This window comes from Siphateles boraxobius, unplaced genomic scaffold (genome assembly GCF_051911475.1).
Source record: "Siphateles boraxobius isolate OS27281-9 unplaced genomic scaffold, OSU_SipBor_1 2, whole genome shotgun sequence".
Lineage (NCBI taxonomy): Eukaryota > Metazoa > Chordata > Actinopteri > Cypriniformes > Leuciscidae > Siphateles > Siphateles boraxobius.
The window spans coordinates 13,762,061-13,780,000 of record NW_027508810.1 but is presented as its reverse complement, the minus strand read 5'-3'; the positions used below and the strand labels follow the sequence as shown (position 1 = coordinate 13,780,000).

General features: G+C 36.7%; 1 protein-coding gene across 2 annotated transcripts in view; it reads left to right on the top strand.

Moving 5' to 3' along the window:
* The window catches only part of pcdh11 (protocadherin 11), a 205,278-nt gene that overhangs the window by 106,058 nt on the left and 81,280 nt on the right, over positions 1-17,940 (top strand). The gene's annotated exons all lie outside the window — the stretch shown is intronic.

Genomic DNA, 17,940 nt, shown 5'->3' with positions numbered 1-17,940 from the left:
CTTGATGAAGAACCAGATCAAACTGGTCTAATTTCCTAAATGAATCCTCTAGAACTATTACCAGTGAGCCCAGCCTCTGCATAATGTGATGAGCAAAGGGAACATTGATGAACTTTTTTAATTATGACGCCGCTTGGGAGTTTGACGTACCAGTTCGGGGATCCACACCGTCAGGCCTTGCACTGCTTTTCAGCTCCTTTTTAATTCACCCAATTTGTCGGTCCAAATGAAACACTGAAAGGTTAGAGTGTGGAGTAATTAACAGCACCGGGCCTAATGAAATCAGGAGGGGATGGTGTGTACCATGAGGATCAATACAGGTCTTTAAGTGTGAGTTGGGTAGGAATTGTTCAGGGAAATAAGGACCACTTAATAGTAATAAGTTGATGAAAAGGCAACAAGCCTGCATGTGCTAAATGAGAATCCGCTGGAACACAGATAGAGGTGTCACTCTAAGGTGGCAATGTATCGAACTGCAATCGTGTGGTGACGTGTTGATCTACGCTAGCACGTTCTCAGCTAATCAACTGACAAGGATGCACCGTGCCTTGGGTTTTAAAACGATGAAGAATGAACGAAACCAAACTGCCGAAGGCTGGCTGGTTCATCTTATAATATGTGACTAATATGCTAAGTATTTTTGTGTTTGTCTGAGTAGTGGAGGAACAGATGCTAGCTGCAAATGTGTGCAGTTCTCCTCACATTCCTGAAGCAAGAAGAAGTATTAATCACATGAATACTTCCACTTTAAACTCCTGCTGTCTCGGACATTAATGAACAGCACGGGACTGATAATTCCACATCTTACGCACAAGTTTCCCATAAAAGGAGCGAAATCTGTGCTGGCGATTTGCCAAAACACACTTAGAAAAGCTCGGCAGAGCTGACCTTTAAAAGTGTGAGGAAAACATCTTTAAACACATTGCGAAATGATACACGGGAGTCTAGCTGTCAGAATTTGTACTATCTATCTATCTATCTATCTATCTATCTATCTATCTATCTATCAATCTGTCTGTCTGTCTGTCTGTCTGTCTGTCTGTCTGTCTGTCTGTCCGTCCGTCCGTCCGTCATTGAACTTGAACATGAACATTGAACTTGAAAGTAGTTTTCGGCGATATATGTGACCCGTGCTGGCAAAATGCACAGGCTAATTACAAGCTACAGGCAAAACATGAAGAAAAAAAAGTGAAAAATATTGGTATTACAATTTGGTAAAATTCAAGGTTTTCTCAAAAATCTATTTATTAAGCCCTCGTCTAGCGATCTAAAAGTATCTTTATTTGTGTTTTCTGAGAGTACCTTTCCTTTTGCCATGAAAAATGCTGTTTTTCTCTGCTCGCTTCTCGACGACTGCCGCTTCCCCTCACAAGTTTGGTATCGTTGTAAAGCACAGCATTCCAACTTTGTTTTCGAATTCTCAATGGAATAAGTCTGAACCAATGAAATGTAATTTTCAAAATCATGCTGATATAAACAAAACAATCTTACTCGAACCAACTGACATCTGAAGCATGCGCACTAAGACGCCTCAGACAGCGCGTGATCCCGATACACACATATACACAGAATTCAAGTATTTAAAAAATATCTATCTTGGCAAGTATTCACGCAAACATTATCTGTTATGTCTTAAATGTAACATTAAATTATATTCATGTTTAATATATAGGCTGTTTGTTTCATTAATGTTAATCAACAATTGTGGTATCATGTAGCATCCTATAGATATGGGTTTTGACTTGGTGTGTGCCAAATTTGGTGTTATTACAAGGGATTTTAAGGTGATTTTGGTTTTGGAACCTTAACTCGATATAATGGTTTTTACCAGGTCTTTCGACTTTAAACAGGTGTAGCTCAGTAAATTTTTTTGTTTGATTCCAACAAGTGATATATCATTTTGAAGGTTTTTTAATAGAGAATGTGAAAATTAGAATAATTCATTTTTGACATTCAAAATTTGGAATGTCTAAAATTGGCTACAATGCTAAAAGCTATTAAAAATGTTGTAAATAGAAATGTTTGACACACAGAATATGCACACACTTTAAAAGCAGTACCCATCACCTGTCATACTTGAGATTTGAGATATGAGTGAACTTGGCTTATGGTATAGGCTATAACTTGGTTTATGGCTTATAAGCTAAACTTTTAACAGTATTGCAATGAACACAGTATTCCCTAATTGTATATCGTTAGCAAAGACATCATAATAATGTCACTATTTGATGTTTCGCCCAGCCCTACTTGACAGTTAGCAAAGCACTTTATTCAAATAGAAAGGGTGATGAGATTGCTGGGATTGGTGAAATGCCTTGAACTTCCCCTTTAGATGGTTTCTACATAATTGCAACTGAGGGAGAAATCGTCATGTGACAATGAATGTCAAACATTTCCCCACATTAGTCCGCATATGCCCAATTACTGTTTATAATGTTGCTATGTTTGGAGGTGGGCATATGCTTCAGCTATATGTGTCTGTGTGTGTGGGTGGTTGTGCACATGCCTCAGTGGAACAAGGTGCAGTGAGATATTACACATTGAAAGCTATGTTGTATTTCACCAAATACAGGCACATAAACAAGCAACTGTCTGATGGCAGGTCACGTGATCCTCTCACCTCCACTTAACAGCTGAGGTGGAGGTCCAAGGCCTGCCAGACAGTTCTGCACGGCTGAGGTACTACGACAGCTTGTGCTTGACCGTCATGTCACTGTTTTAGCACATTACATGGCACTTCCTGCCAAGGAGCCCCCAGTCATGAGAGCAGCTATTTGAAGCATTGGATACAGCAAGAGAACACTGTTCCTCAGACTCCATCGCTGTTTAGACTGAAGACAGTAAAAGACTTCATCGAGGGATGAGAATAAGAAGCGTTTCGACTTTTAGGTATCTGCTGAGAACTGGTTTTAGAACAGTAGACTACACGATGAGATGTTTTTATTATATATATATATATATATATATATATATATATATATGATTTTTTTTTTTTTTTTTTTTTTAATGGGCTATTATTTGTTCTAAATTAAAGTCAGAAATTGAATTGCAAGTAAAAATTTACATTGACCAGTATATGAAGCGTTGATACTTGCCAGCATGAGTAAACATGCCAACATGATTGCGATATAAACAATATTTCCTTAATTTTATATCACTGCATAGCTATCACGATAATGTCACTAACATTTAACTGGCCACTGCATGTTTCAGAGTGAAGCCCGAGAGCTCATGATCTGGTGTATGAGAATATTTTTTAAATATGTTGTCAACAAAAGATAAACTATAAGGTCTCCTTGTGGTTTTCCATCAAAATACTCTATAGTTTTAACGTTTGTTAGCAAAAAAAATGAAGCTATACATTTTTGTTTGGAACTTTTGTTCTTTATAATAATAATTATAATAATAATAATAATAATTAATATTATTATTAATAAATACATTTTATATATTTTACACTACAATAGTATCATTGCAATATTAATATTTCTTTCATTTTCATAATTTAAACAAAATTAAAACATTTGTTCATCTTCGCCTTCTTCTTCTTCTTCTTCTTCTTCTTCTTCATCTTCTTCATCATCTTCATCTTTTTCTTTGTCTTCATATTCGTCTTATTCTTCTTCTTCTTCTTTGTCTTATTGTATAGTCATATTGAAGGTGGGAAAAACAGGTTTACTTTCTTATCTGTCCTTTCTGATCACATGCCTGTTTAAGTAGCATTTACAGATAAGTACACATTTATTAAAAACATTTCGTTTTATAAATTTAATAAATGGTGAATCAGTATTATTTTTATTTAATTACAAATAGTAATTGTTAATTTGGTGTTGCTATTTAGAGTTTTGGAAGAAAGAAATCATTGAAAAAAGGTATTAGCTGCATTTATGTCCCTTTCATTATGTCAATATTACACTGTGGAATTGTAGAATCATGTAGGCCTCCAATGTGATGATATTATGATGTTATGGGATTATATATTGTGCAATATTTTGCCAGCCATCTTTCCCCCCTCCCCCAGATGGAATCGATATGGAAATATTTCTGTCCCAGTAACAGCAGCCCTCTGTCTCAGTTTGTTCAGTCCTAAGGGCTAAACGAATAGTTCTTTGTCTTTGCTGAGGCATGTGCTTGGCTGCAAACAAGCAATATATTTTAGCTTTATGGAAGGGGTGAACACCGTGGAGCCATCATTCTTCTAGGTCAGGCAGACCAGGGTGACTGCTGAAGAAGGTTTTGCTCATCGTATGTTTCATCCTACATTTTGATATGAATGTGAATTTCCTACCATTTTTTTTTTTTTTGGAGTCAAATTATTTGGTTTTATGGAGACATAAGCTTTAAAGCAGTGCTGGGATTTGACCTCCCTGGGGTGTGAGCTTAGTCCAGCTATCAACAGTGCAGTTCCAGCCTGGTGGTAGGTCTGAAATTAGCCCATAATAGCACCTCAACACGCCAGATCCACTGAGACATGTTTGGGATAGAGAGCGATTGAAGGACAACACTAAACAAGTAGTCCGCTGAGGATTGAGAGCCCAAAGTGAATGTTTCCTTCTCATCACAGACATCACAAGAGGGCTATGACCCCAGCAAGGACATCTTAAACAACAGCACTGCGCCGCAAGGCTCAAGTACTTAAAACACCTCAAACATATGGCTTGCTAAACGAGCGCTCTTGCGATGTTAATTCATGTACTGCCAGAATACCAAATGAAGGAATAGGGAGCCAAAAGGATGGTGAGTTTATATGAATGAGTATTAATTTGAGAAAACTGTTGAGCAGGATCCATGGCTGTGAATATATTAGAGCTTAAAGCTGGGTAAAAAATATTAATTTCTCAATTCTAATCAATTCTCTTTTTTTCCCCTAAGTGATATCAATTCTTAAATCCCACAAATCGATTTTTAGCCTGTGCTGTTTTCTTTTGATGAATGAACAGAACATTGTGCCGCCCCTTCCATCCAATAAATCACAATAAGCTTTGTGCTTTGTTACTTTTGATATGAAACAAAGTCTCAGATTTCAAATTCTGTTCCATTTTGTTGTGAATGCAATTATGAGAATTAGATTACAAAATGTGCAAATGTTTAAAATAGAAGACTAGTGGTTTACTTGAATTACTATTTTCAATGGTCTGTTCGACTGAGAAACTTTATTCAAAGGCACAGCAAATGAATTCACAATCGGCATGATATCAAGCAAAGTGACATACTTGAATGAGTTTATCCCACAACAGACAATGCTGTATTTTTTTTATACTGCAGGATGGCACACATCCTATTTTATTATAGTTAACTAAACTTAAAACAATACATTTTATATCCATTGTTAAAATTTTCAAATAAATATAAACTGAAATGAATAAAATTGTCAAAATGTATTCTATTTCCGCTAGTTGCCAAGGCCACATTTATTTATTTATTTATGTATTTATTTATTTTGTTTAACTTGATGTTCTAAATGAACTAAAACTAAAATAAATTAAAAACTAAGAAAAATGACAAAAGCACACACAAAAAATTACTAAAACTTTACCTATAATTAAAATGGGAAATATAAAAACAAAAATTAATTAAAAATATGAATAAAAACTATAAAAATATCTCAGAGATAAGAACATTGACGCATATCCATATATTTAATTGTTTAAAGGAAAAGGTGATTTCAAGGTTGAAACAAATTGGGATTCTGAGACGCAACACAATAAGCCCTGGTGTTTTAATCAATTATTAATCCAATATTTTAATGATCAGAAAGCTGGGGATGATCAAAGGCCTAGTTCATGCCTCTCCGCCATTGCTCACTGAGACACACTCCGGCTCTTTGAAGTGCTGCGCCAACAAATGCACTTATCTCCACATTTCCCTCGCAGGCATACATGTGGAAGCCCTGTGAAAACACTGGCCTAGAGAGCCTCTGAGGAGAGACAAGGGTCATTGACCCAGCCTTTTGCCATCGGTTAAACATACAACAACGAATAGCGTACACCTTTAGACCTGTGCTGGCAGGTTGGCTGAGAGAATTTAGATTAGATCCTCTTGTGCACGTGTTTTTTTTTTTTTTTTTTTTTTTTGTCAGTGGTTTCCTTGACTACATTAACACTGAAAATAACTTCAGTATCTGAAATTTTACTGCACATTTTCTTCAAACATGTGTTTCTGGTTTCAATCTTTTGTCAATTTATGTGCACATTACACTCTCAATTAAATCTGAATAGAACATTTTGGTCACCCAGTGCAAGGGCAAAGCTCACATTAACTTCCAGCACATGCATCTCTTGCTAAAAAGGGCTCCCTGTAGTGAAAGCACAGTTCCATTCATGGTTTTAACCTAATGAGCTAATTAATTTGTTGATTATTATTTTCAGCCTCAAGATGGATTGTCGCACGGCAGTGTTTGTCTTCTCGAACAACCACATGATTCAAGGGCAATAAATTCACATGCTGTGATATCTCAATGCCTTCTGATGAACCAATCCAGTCTGTGACATGGCGAAAAGGTGTCTGGGAGACTTTCCTGGCAGCCTGACAGCCTGTCGATGACCTGTATTTATGGATGCGTGCGGTCTGCCTTTAGCGACACAAACCCAAGGTTTCATTGTGTTTGTCAAAGTAATTGTAAAGCAAATTGGATATCTTTTTTTTCCTGATTCGGATAAATCAGTACTTGTAGATATTGGCCAAAGGAGCAGGTTGTTAATGTCTGCTTAATAATTGCTGACAAAATGAATTTGTTGGACATGAGTCATGACATATAAATTCTTCTCTGGTGACAGTAATTGTGAAATGGGGCTGGGCGGTATATCAACTTTGTAAGGTATATCGATATTTTTTCAAAAACTATATGGGATAAGACAGTAGCGTTTATATTGATATACAATAGCTTGATGTTGTGAATGCCTCTGAAAAATAGCAAGGACACCGAGTGAGCTGCTGTGGTAAAAATGCAAGATTCAAGTTGCCCTAAATATGAGACATGCTTTAAATGAAGCGCTTCAAAATATCAGTAAACATATAGTTTAACCCTTAAATGTATGAATGTTTCACCAATCAGTATTACATATTCGGGTCTTTAGCGACCCGGATTTATATCTAACACTGATGGATCTCTACCTGTCGCAATAATGTAAAACTCTCCTGATATTAGAGTAACAAATACAGAAGAAGAAGAAAAAAGCATATTGTTTTTACCTTTTGGAGCTTGTAAGGGTTCTTTTGTTTTCTGCTATGTAACTATGGTAACTATGAGTGAAACACACTTCATCATTGTGTATCAGACATTTCCATCTTGTGGAATAAAGGTGAATTGCACTTATTCAGTCATCAAAGATTCAATTATTGTTGTGCCAGAAAAAACTATATACTTTTTAAAAATTTTAAATATACTTACAAGACTCTATACATTTATTTATTTTTTTTACAAAAAATTGTGGGAAAACAGGCATTATTTTGTTGTGTATATATATACACTCACCTAAAGGATTATTAGGAACACCATACTCATACTGTGTTTGACCCCCTTTCGCCTTCAGAACTGCCTTAATTCTACGTTGCATTGATTCAACAAGGTGCTGAAAGCATTCTTTAGAAATGTTGGCCCATATTGATAGGATAGCATCTTGCAGTTGATGGAGATTTGTGGGATGCACATCCAGGGCACAAAGCTCCCATTCCACCACATCCCAAAGATGCTCCATTGGGTTGAGATCTGGTGACTGTGGGGGCCATTTTAGTACAGTGAACTCAGTGTCATGTTCAAGAAACCAATTTGAAATGATTTGAGCTTTGTGACATGGTGCATTATCCTGCTGGAAGTAACCATGAGAGGATGGGTAAACGCTAGCCATAAAGGGATGGACATGGTCAGAAACAATACTCAGGTAGGCCGTGGCATTTAAACAATGCCCAATTGGCACTAAGGGGCCTTAAGTGTGCCAAGAAAACAATCCCCACACCATTACACCAGCACCACCAGCCTGCACAGTGATAACAAGGCATGATGGATCCATGTTCTCATTCTGTTTACGCCAAATTCTGACTCTACCATCTGAATGTCTCAACAGAAATCGAGACTCATCAGACCAGGCAACATTTTTCATGTCTTCAACTGTCCAATTTTGGTGAGCTCTTGCAAATTGTAGCCTCTTTTTTCTATTTGTAGTGGAGATGAGTGGCCTCAAGGTTGTGCGTGTTGTGGCTTCACAAATGCTTTGCTGCATACCTCGGTTGTAACGAGTGGTTATTTCAGTCAAAGTTGGTCTTCTATTAGCTTGTATCAGTCGGCCCATTCTTCTCTGACCTCTAGCATCAACAAGGCATTTTCCCCCACAGGACTGCCGCATACTGGATGTTTTTCCCTTTTCACACCATTCTTTGTAAACCCTAGAAATGGTTGTGCGTGAAAATCCCAGTAACTGAGCAGATTGTGAAATACTCAGATCGGCCCGTCTGGCACCAACAACCATGCCACGCTCAAAATTGCTTAAATCACTTTTCTTTCCCATTCTGACATTCAGTTTGGAGTTCAGTAAACCAGGACCACACCCCTAAATGCATTGAAGCAACTGCTATGTGATTGGTTGATTAGATAATTGCATGAGAAATTGAAAAGGTGTTCCTAATAATCCTTTAGTTGAGTGTATATACATACATATATATATACAATTAATTAAAGAAATGATTGATTCATAAATGTTCAAACTAATCAGTAGTTATTTGAAGATTATTCAGATTTAAAAGATCAAATGAGCAGCAAAAGCATTTCATCAGAGAATGTCATAAACAGGTTGCATTCAAAAGCGAAAGTATCTCAAATCTCTTCCACAATTTACAACAGCATCATAAACTGCTGTGCAGAGAGTGTGCTAAACTTTGTGAAACCTATTTGTGAAAAGTCTTAGCGTGAAACAAAGAACTTTGCAAGCTTCATTTATCCATGGTGTTACTTATGAAACAAACTGAACATTTACCCCACTTTGTAAAATTACTGAGATATATTGTATATCACCATTGTGAGTCTAAAAATACCAAGATATAATTTGTGGGTCCATATTGCCCAGCCCTACTGTGAAAGCATTATTTATGAATCATTTACTAACCTACACCAAGTGAGGCTTTATTCTTAGCCTACTTTCCTAATTGAATGGAATCATCTATCTAAACAAGAATGTGCTTTTATTAAATTCAATCTAGCACACGTTGCATATTCTTCATCTACACCGCAAATATGGCCGTCACATCCCCAATGTGTTTTTATCTTGGAGCTCAACTCATGTAATGATAGTCGGCTGGATGTGAAACTTTGTAGGAGCCGTTCCACTTATAACACTGCCAGAAGATATAACGTTGTGCTTGTTGAGATCTACATCTCGATTTAAATGGGTATACCAGAGGCCTCTGTGTAAATATTTCATTGCCTTGATGAATCTCAGTTGTTTTCCACGACAGAAGCAATTACGTCGGTGGCGTCTGAAGGGGTGCTTTTCGCCGCCGTTGTCCCACGCTACATGGAGCATTTCTGTAGCCATGTTGTCTGAAGCCTTGAAGACCTGACAGGCCACATCAGTCAGCGCGTCCCGAATGCTCGGCTAATGCATCTGACCCCTGTTACAGATGCAAGTGGGCTCTCTTCTCTGTGTGATTTGTTGACACAAATACTTGGTTTCCGTTCACGGACACGAATCAAAAGACGCAACCGTCATTCTCACGTCCCATGGTCCTCTTTATCTCTTCATCACAGTTGCTACTTCGACATCACAATCCTGGTTTTCTTTTCAATATCAAATTGTTCATTTATTATCCCTGAAACAAAGAAAACACAATCTGTGATTAAAAATTAAACAACGTTATCTCTTCCTGAGCTATTACGGAGTCCCTCGGGAGAGAATGCTATTTTGCTGCCTTGCAGGCGTCTTTTGTTCTCGTTTTGGAGGCATGTCACTATTTATTGTTAATTTTTGATGCTTCATTTGATATCCAGTTCTCCCCGTGACATGCACGAAAGTCTTCATCTCTGTCAATGACTGCCTCTGAAGTCCTGATTTGAGGTTCGCATAAAGCAGAGAATGTACTCCACCGCTAGCTCTGTCAACCTGCTAATGCTGTAATCATAGCTGACTGCAGACTCACTCTGCTCTACCACCCGAATCAATACGTAATCAGACACATCATGCAGAACCCATAGAAACAGTTTCACAGAGGTAAATACGTGTGATGTGGCTTATCAATACGTACTAGTCTAATTTTGGAGTTGCGTCTCAACTCTGTAAACGTAGTCCAAGGTGAAAGTCACTGTTGAGCTTTTCTGTGATCGTCTTCGTAGCCTTGTTTAGATGCGTCTGTTTAAAGCACATGTTGCTTTGTGATTGGACAATAATTGGAGCAGAGGACAACCGTCCTCATTAACAGCCTTTACCTAATCCCTTTAACCCTGCTGCCAAAGTGTCTAAGCTACAGAGAAACTAACAAGAGCCTGGCGTACACTCCTGTGCCATGTAATCTGCATTTACCTAGGGCAGTGGCCTTGACCTTCTCTCTTGAGATGAACTGAAGACACATACAAGTTGCACTTGTTAAAAAACTGTGCGTGAAGTTGAAACATGTAGTGTCTGAACAGTATTTACACTCAAAATACTTTAATTGTGTTACTTATGATGAAATTCTTGCAACAACACATCAACAAAGACCTTCTCTTTTGAGGTAAATATGTACTTGCATATTTCACAAAATAATACATATTTCACAATTTTACAGTTCAACTGTATTTTGATCAAAAGAACCAGCCTTGCTGAGCATTAGAGACTTTCATAAATGTTAAAAAAAAAATCTTTATTTATTCAATATTGATGCACATTGAACATCAATATTCAATGTGCAACAGGCACTAAAATATTTAGACTATTTTAGTCACTCATATCATAAATAGAATGTATATCCGTATATCTTACCACTAAGAGTTCTCCTAAATAGCATTAGGTATAGGCATAGTTATTAGGTTAGACTTTCCTCTTAAACCTATTCACAAAGCTGCTGAGACCAACTTTAACTAAGGAACAGAGAGAAATCTTAAGCTAAGAGAAAGGGTGACGTTGACCTCTTTGCGATGGATGATGTCAACATGCTTACTAACTAACTATACAGTGATCGGGTGATGGGGGAGGGGGTCTCTGTCAGTGATTTAATCATTGAAATATTGTAGAACAATTTCTCATGTTGCCATATTCAAATAAAGCTTTCTAAATGTAGGCTAAGTGTCACTATTAAACAAGCATATGATCAGCTTATTGTCAGCCTCTTACATGTCTGCATATCGAGAGATTGCAGAATTCAAGTGACAAATTATTTATATATATATATATATATATATATATATATACATATACATATATATATATATATATATATATATATATATATATATATATATATCAGCCGACTCAGTTACCTCAACAGTTTCCTGCTTTCCTCCACCAACCCGACTCCTCACTCTCGGCTGGTTCTTATAAGCAGCTGGGGATATGGGGGAGTACTCCGGGTTTGTGCTAAATTCCGAGCTCGGAGCCGCAATCCCCTTGGACAGCATGGCAAATATGCATATTTTACTCTTATACTCTATTCAATCATTTGTATGTGTGAACTCGTGAAAACAGCTGCCGCTAGTAGTCTGATATTATTTATTTATTTTATTTATTTATCTATTTTCAAAGATTTTTTTTTCTTATGTATTGCGATAGGACAGTGAATAGTCAGAAAGCGAAGTGGGAGAGAGAAAGTGGGGACGGGATCATTGACCGCAATGTTTTATTCTCCATAATTGTCTGTCTGTCTGTCTGTCTGTCTGTCTGTATGTATGTCTGTCTGTTTAGCTGGCAGACTTCAGTTAAATCATAGCCATGAACCCTGGGTTGCTACTCGGACATTGGAACTGTACAGTCCAGGACAAGTCATCAATAGTTTTGGTCTTTTTTTGCTAGAAGAAAAAGAGTGTATATTTAAATGAATATATCTGAATTTTGTGAACATTTAAATTTAGTGTACACAAGAATATATTTGCCATCAAAACTAATAGAAATGGACTGAAAGCCACAGATCTCTGATTTTAATTTCAGCCTTTAATGTTTCATTCCTTTTAAAAATCCTGCTCTTTCGAATAGATCACACTCATTTGTCAACTCTTAAATTTGCTTAAATTTGCAGGAGCGTAATGACTTCATTGCCTTGGCCATCACATGCCTAATGAAGTGATTGTTGTTTTTCATCGTTTTTTTTTTTTTTTTTTTTTTTTATCAGCCCTTGTCAGAACTACAACAGATTTAACAAGCAATTTTCTGATTCTGCTCCATCAAAAGCCATTTATACTGAGCAAATGTCACTTGCAAATGCCTGGTGAATCAGTGTTCTTTATGCGTAGACGAGGCTTTCGGCGGGGTTGGGGATTGTCTTTTTTGTGTCTGAAGTGCTTGCCCCAGCATGGATGATCTTTTCATTATCATGAAGTGCTAACCCAGGGTCAGCGTGCACAAAGTTATGATTAGAGCAATCTGTAATCTTCGGCATTTAGTTAATTATGTTGCTCTCGAGGCGGCCATCCACGTCAACTTCAAATCCCTTGAAAACTGTTGCCATGTATTTTTTTAATCGTTTGAGGTGTAGTCATAACCTGCTGTCCCTGTGAGCGGCGGTACCATGAAAGCAATGTTCTTAAAACTAATCTCCGTCGTTCTAAATTCAATGTCATTACTCACATACTTCGCTGAGCCCTTTGGCAACAAAATGCATAACAAGACAAAGTGTTTTCACCTTCAGCTGATGAGAACATACAAGTCTGTCACTGACCTTTGCACTCGCTAGTCATTTGTCTCAGTAGCTGATATCTTAATTTTTTTCTTTAGAACGTACCCCGTTTGTTCATTTTGCAAAAACATATGGTTTTGTTTAGAACTCATCTAATGATTCATTTGATTGGTTTTGTTGTTTATAGAACTTGGCTCAAAGCAAAGGGTTAAAACAACATCTCCTCGGTCTCAAAATCAAGCATATTAATGTATTCAGGTTTTAAATGTTCAGTTTATTTGCAGGGAGTGAGTGGAAATTAGGGATGTGCGCCATTTAAACTAATTAACGGTTAAAAGGAAATTTTGTAACCGACAAGTTATAGGTTATGAAGACCATCTGTAAAAGGGGTCCATTTAAAATAGCCTACTTTATCTATTAATCAAACAGTCAAATCTCATTCTGAATTCCACTGAAAATGGGTGTATACATGTGCTGTGCGCTATCATTGTGCATTAAATTTAAGTGTTAGTGTTAAACTTAATCAGCATTTGCCAATATAGACATTTATTAAAGTCAACTGAATCAAGAGGCAGTGCTGAACCAAGCACAAACTCAATATTATAAACAGAATCCCTCAAATTAATGTTGGTTAACATAAATCAGCACATACTGTTGTTTGTTACCTCGCCACCACTTGCATGTCCGTGTTTGAACACACTTCTCATGTAAGAAAAGTACACCTGCCAGGCCGCAAAATTTTAACTTGACATGCACTGGCAACTAAACATTATTTAAAGGTGCAGTAAGCGATTTTTGAGAAACGCTGTTGAAAGTGGATAGGACTGAGCAGTAGGGGGCGTATACACTTATAATGGGGGAGGAGAGAGAACAATAGGAAGATTTGAAGAAATACTGTAGAAAGAGAGATGGATATGAGATATTACAACAGAGAAAAGGTCAGAGCAATATCAGTGGAAAAAGAAGGGTTATAATCAGGCAAGAGCTTTAGGACCCACATAATATTAGAAAATCTTTCCAGCGCTATGCAACCTATATGACCTATGCAAGAAGGCCTGAAAACGGATGCCGTAGTTGCGTTTTTGTGTTTAACATTGGTTTTGCTGTTTCACAACACTAAGATATGTTGTTGATGTAATGTTAGCTATAGTAGCAGGACAGTTTTGAGTGTCATTGTTTTTCTGGTGCTGGTGTAACAATGAACTATTGCTCGTATATACTCTTGTGTACTCTGTTCATTTTTTGTTCTTCCTTGTCGTTTGTACACCATTTTCACTTTATTTTTCACGAAGCATTAATTGGCTTGGCTTCAGCTATGATAAAGACATCCTCTTTTGCATTGCGTGTTGGTGCATTTTGTGGATGAAGGGATGAAGCAATGAAGGGAGAGGTGTGTTTGTTTGAGTTGATTTCAAATATCAACCGTGTTTCTCAGAAATTGCCTACTGCCCCTTTAAGGGTATTCTATTTGTTTGGATAATGATATAGGATCTGTTGTTATCAAGTAAGTTTCTCCTCTTTAAACTGGTAACATTTCATACAAGTATAAGTCCCTCATAACCGGTGGTAGAGCAAGCAAGCTTTAAATGTTATATGCCAATTTGATATAGAAGAAAACTAAAGAGTTCTGTTTATGCTAAGTCAAAATGCTGCCTCACCTTGTTCGTCATATAAGTGGCTGCGAGTTACATGGTTAAACCCAATGCATGCCAGGTCTGAGGTAAAATGAAATTATTTTTGTTCCTATCTAGATATACACTGTTAAAAATATAGTCGACTATAGTGTCACACATCCTTAGTAAAAATGTGGAGAGGCGGCTCATGTTTTTCATCTGAGCTTGTGTGCAGATCTGAAGAGATGTCTGTTGGTGCCTTACTAGTTCATGAGCAGCAGCAAACGAGAAAATTAAGCATAATGCTATTTCACGGTACTGCACTGTTGGAGATCACCCCTGCCTGGGTCTGCAGTGCCATGATGACAGGAAGACTGCAGAAGCTCTTTGGGTCACTCCATGTGAATGCTCACATATTTGTTAGCCTATTCATGGGAACATGTTATTAGCCCACCCTTCCAGCGATGAGTATTCAGAGTATAGCTTAATTTTAAAAACATTTAGAGAACAAATTTGAATATGTGTGAACATTTAGTGGTCATTTGTTTTTATGTTTTGTTTTTTGTTTTTTTGCATGTATTATTACAATTCAAAATGACTACTTCTAAATATATTTTATTGAAACTTGGCAATAATTTAAATATTTGAAAAAATATGTTTTTAAATATATTTTAGAATTGAATATAGTGATGGCAAAGTTGTATTTTCAGCATCATTACTCCAGCTTTCAGTGTTACATAATCCTTCAGAAATCATTCTAATATGCTGATTTGTTGCTCAATAAATATTTTTTTATTATTATCAATGATGAAACAGTTAATATTTAATAGTTAATAATGGCTGTATATATTTAGGAAACTGTAATACTTTTGTAGGATTTTCTGATGAACAGTTTTTGCATTTAGCAAAAGAATTGTATCATTGTAGTTATCTTTTACTGTGACTTTTCTCTGGCAATTGTAATACATCTTTGCTGAATAAGTATTAATTTCTTTCTTTCGGAAATGAGCACTTTATTTATTTGTTTGTTTGTTGTTCATGCATGTATTTTATTATATTATTGTCAGTAATGTATATGTATAATATATGCATGTATGTAGTTTTTTTGTTACTGTTATTCTTTAAAATAAGCAAATGTCTACTAAGCCTAACCACACAGTATGGTGCCAAAGATGGCTATATTCTGTTCCTGCCACAAATCACAGCAGCTGAGGTCCGTTTGTTAAACAATTCACAGTGAATTACTTTTTTTACAGCTTGTTTTTTTATAGATCCTATTAACCCTCTGTAAAGTTGTGCAGCGTTGGCTTGTAAATCCCGCAAAACCGACTGTTTGTCACTGAGAATGTGGTCGGTGGTCCACAGATACCTGGCTGAAAGAAATGGGGTTGTTTCATGAATAACACTGATGTTGTGACTTTGCTTGGAAGAAAAGACATGGCGGTGCACTGATCTGTGACATCCCTCTGGAGAAGAGTGGCTGATGTTCTTTTTCCCTCTTCTTCATGTAAATATAAGCACCATCTAATTCTCTCACAGAGCAATCCAGCCCCATCTGCACATTGTCTGGGTCGCCACCGGCGAGGGGCTTTGGCAGGAGTTGGCTTGCAACAGAACTTGGCTTATTTATCCTCTTTTTTTTATCTCTGTGCACATACTTTTGATGGGGATGTTTTATCCTGTTGGACAGGCTTTGTTTGGTCTTGGTATCTCTTCTAGCAGCTTGTGTTTGTTTTAAGGATTTCTGGCATGATCTTTAAACAAGTGATAATGTTTCACAATACATACACACCTTAACCCATATGAAGAGAGGGGAGATGACACACAGACATTTTCATCCTGCTTTGTATTGTTACAATGTCGGCAGTATGTGTAAATGAGCAACGTTTACTCGTTCTCTGTGTTAGAAATTCTCGGATATTTGTCAGTAAAAGTCTTTTGAGATCATGTTTCGGTGTTTTCACCTGCTTGGTTGCTTTTGAAATTTCTCATCAGTTTTAACCTAAAGATTTGAGATCTCATGAAAATGTGTGCTATCTTTAAAGTTGTACGTAAGTGAAATGGTTTGTTCTTTAGAGGTAAAGACATTTTATTTCACTTTTCAGTGTCCATACATTCAATAATGTACATGTACGCTTTATCTATTGATCATATTCAGAAATGTAATGCCTGAACAACAATTAACATTTAAATGTTCTTGTCTCCTCCTCATTTTCTTCCTTTTTCATTTGCTTCTTGCAGTCCAATTACACTTATAATAGAGAGTGGAGCCTTGTGGCTATACATTCTTTTGAAATGTCCTTGACAGCTGTATTTAATCAATTATGACAGAAGATTTGGAATGAGCACAGCAATTAGAAGCATTAAAGTGATATTTGTGCACATTTCTGGACAGCTGACTGTTGTCATCTTTACAGCACTAAATTGCAATGAATTTCCCTTACGGGGCATTATGATTATTCAAATCAGATGCTGATTAAGTATTCAGTAAAAAGAAGAGGGGGGAAAAGGAATAAGACCAGATAAAATGTCTTTCAGCAATTCATAGGCAGTTAATGATAACTTATTCAAGATTCAAACCAGTTGTGTTCGATTTTGAAGCCATCTTGAATCCAACTAGCCTGTTTTGCCTAATGTAAGACATGATATGCTTTATTTAGCCTGTTCGTGTTAGGTGATCATGCGCATGTTATTTTACTTTCCAAAAGCAGCAAATAAACAGTTTTACAGATGCAAATCAAGCCAACTAATACATACCTTGTTTTAAGCAGGATCATGAAAAGTGCAGCTTTTGCCTTATTGTGGCTGTGTGGCCTCTGAATTATAGATTACGTAATTCCCCAGAAACAATCTGTTGTTCTGTCAGCTCAGATCAGAGATGAACCACCTAACATCACACTCAGAGGTCAGATGCTGCTTTCTGCGACAGAGTGGTGAACGCACACTGACTACCTCATAATTAAAATGAGAAATTAACCTCAGAGAACCTCAGAGAATGAAACGATGGCTCATGCCAATATAGCTGCAGTGCTATATAACATTTCAAAACATTTTTGGATCAAGAACTCTCTCTGTCTTTTATAAATACTAACAAAGTTTAATGTTTCAATGTTTGGACAGTTCAGTAATATTGTTTTAGTGTTACATTTGGGATGCCTGGGGTGTGGCATGACGTACTCCATCTAAAATAATTTTCATCTGTATTTTGCTTATTCTTTTATAATTAATATCCGTACAGTTTTTGACCATTAAATAAAAGACTAATTTTAATTAATTTGTCACTCCACAAAACCATTTAATATGAACTATTGAAGGCAAAAAAGTAACTAAAATATGTACTTTACTGTAACAATTTGAGCCCGAGTTCTCTACAATGTTTGTGGGCAGCCAATGAAGACCATAGGCTGAAATTATGCAAATGTGTTACAAACCTGCGTAGGGGAGTGAGACTTACTTAGAGGAATTACTGCTGATTTGTCTCAGGCAGTTGACTTTCTTTTAGGGGATAATAATCTTTTTTATCTTTAAACCTTTG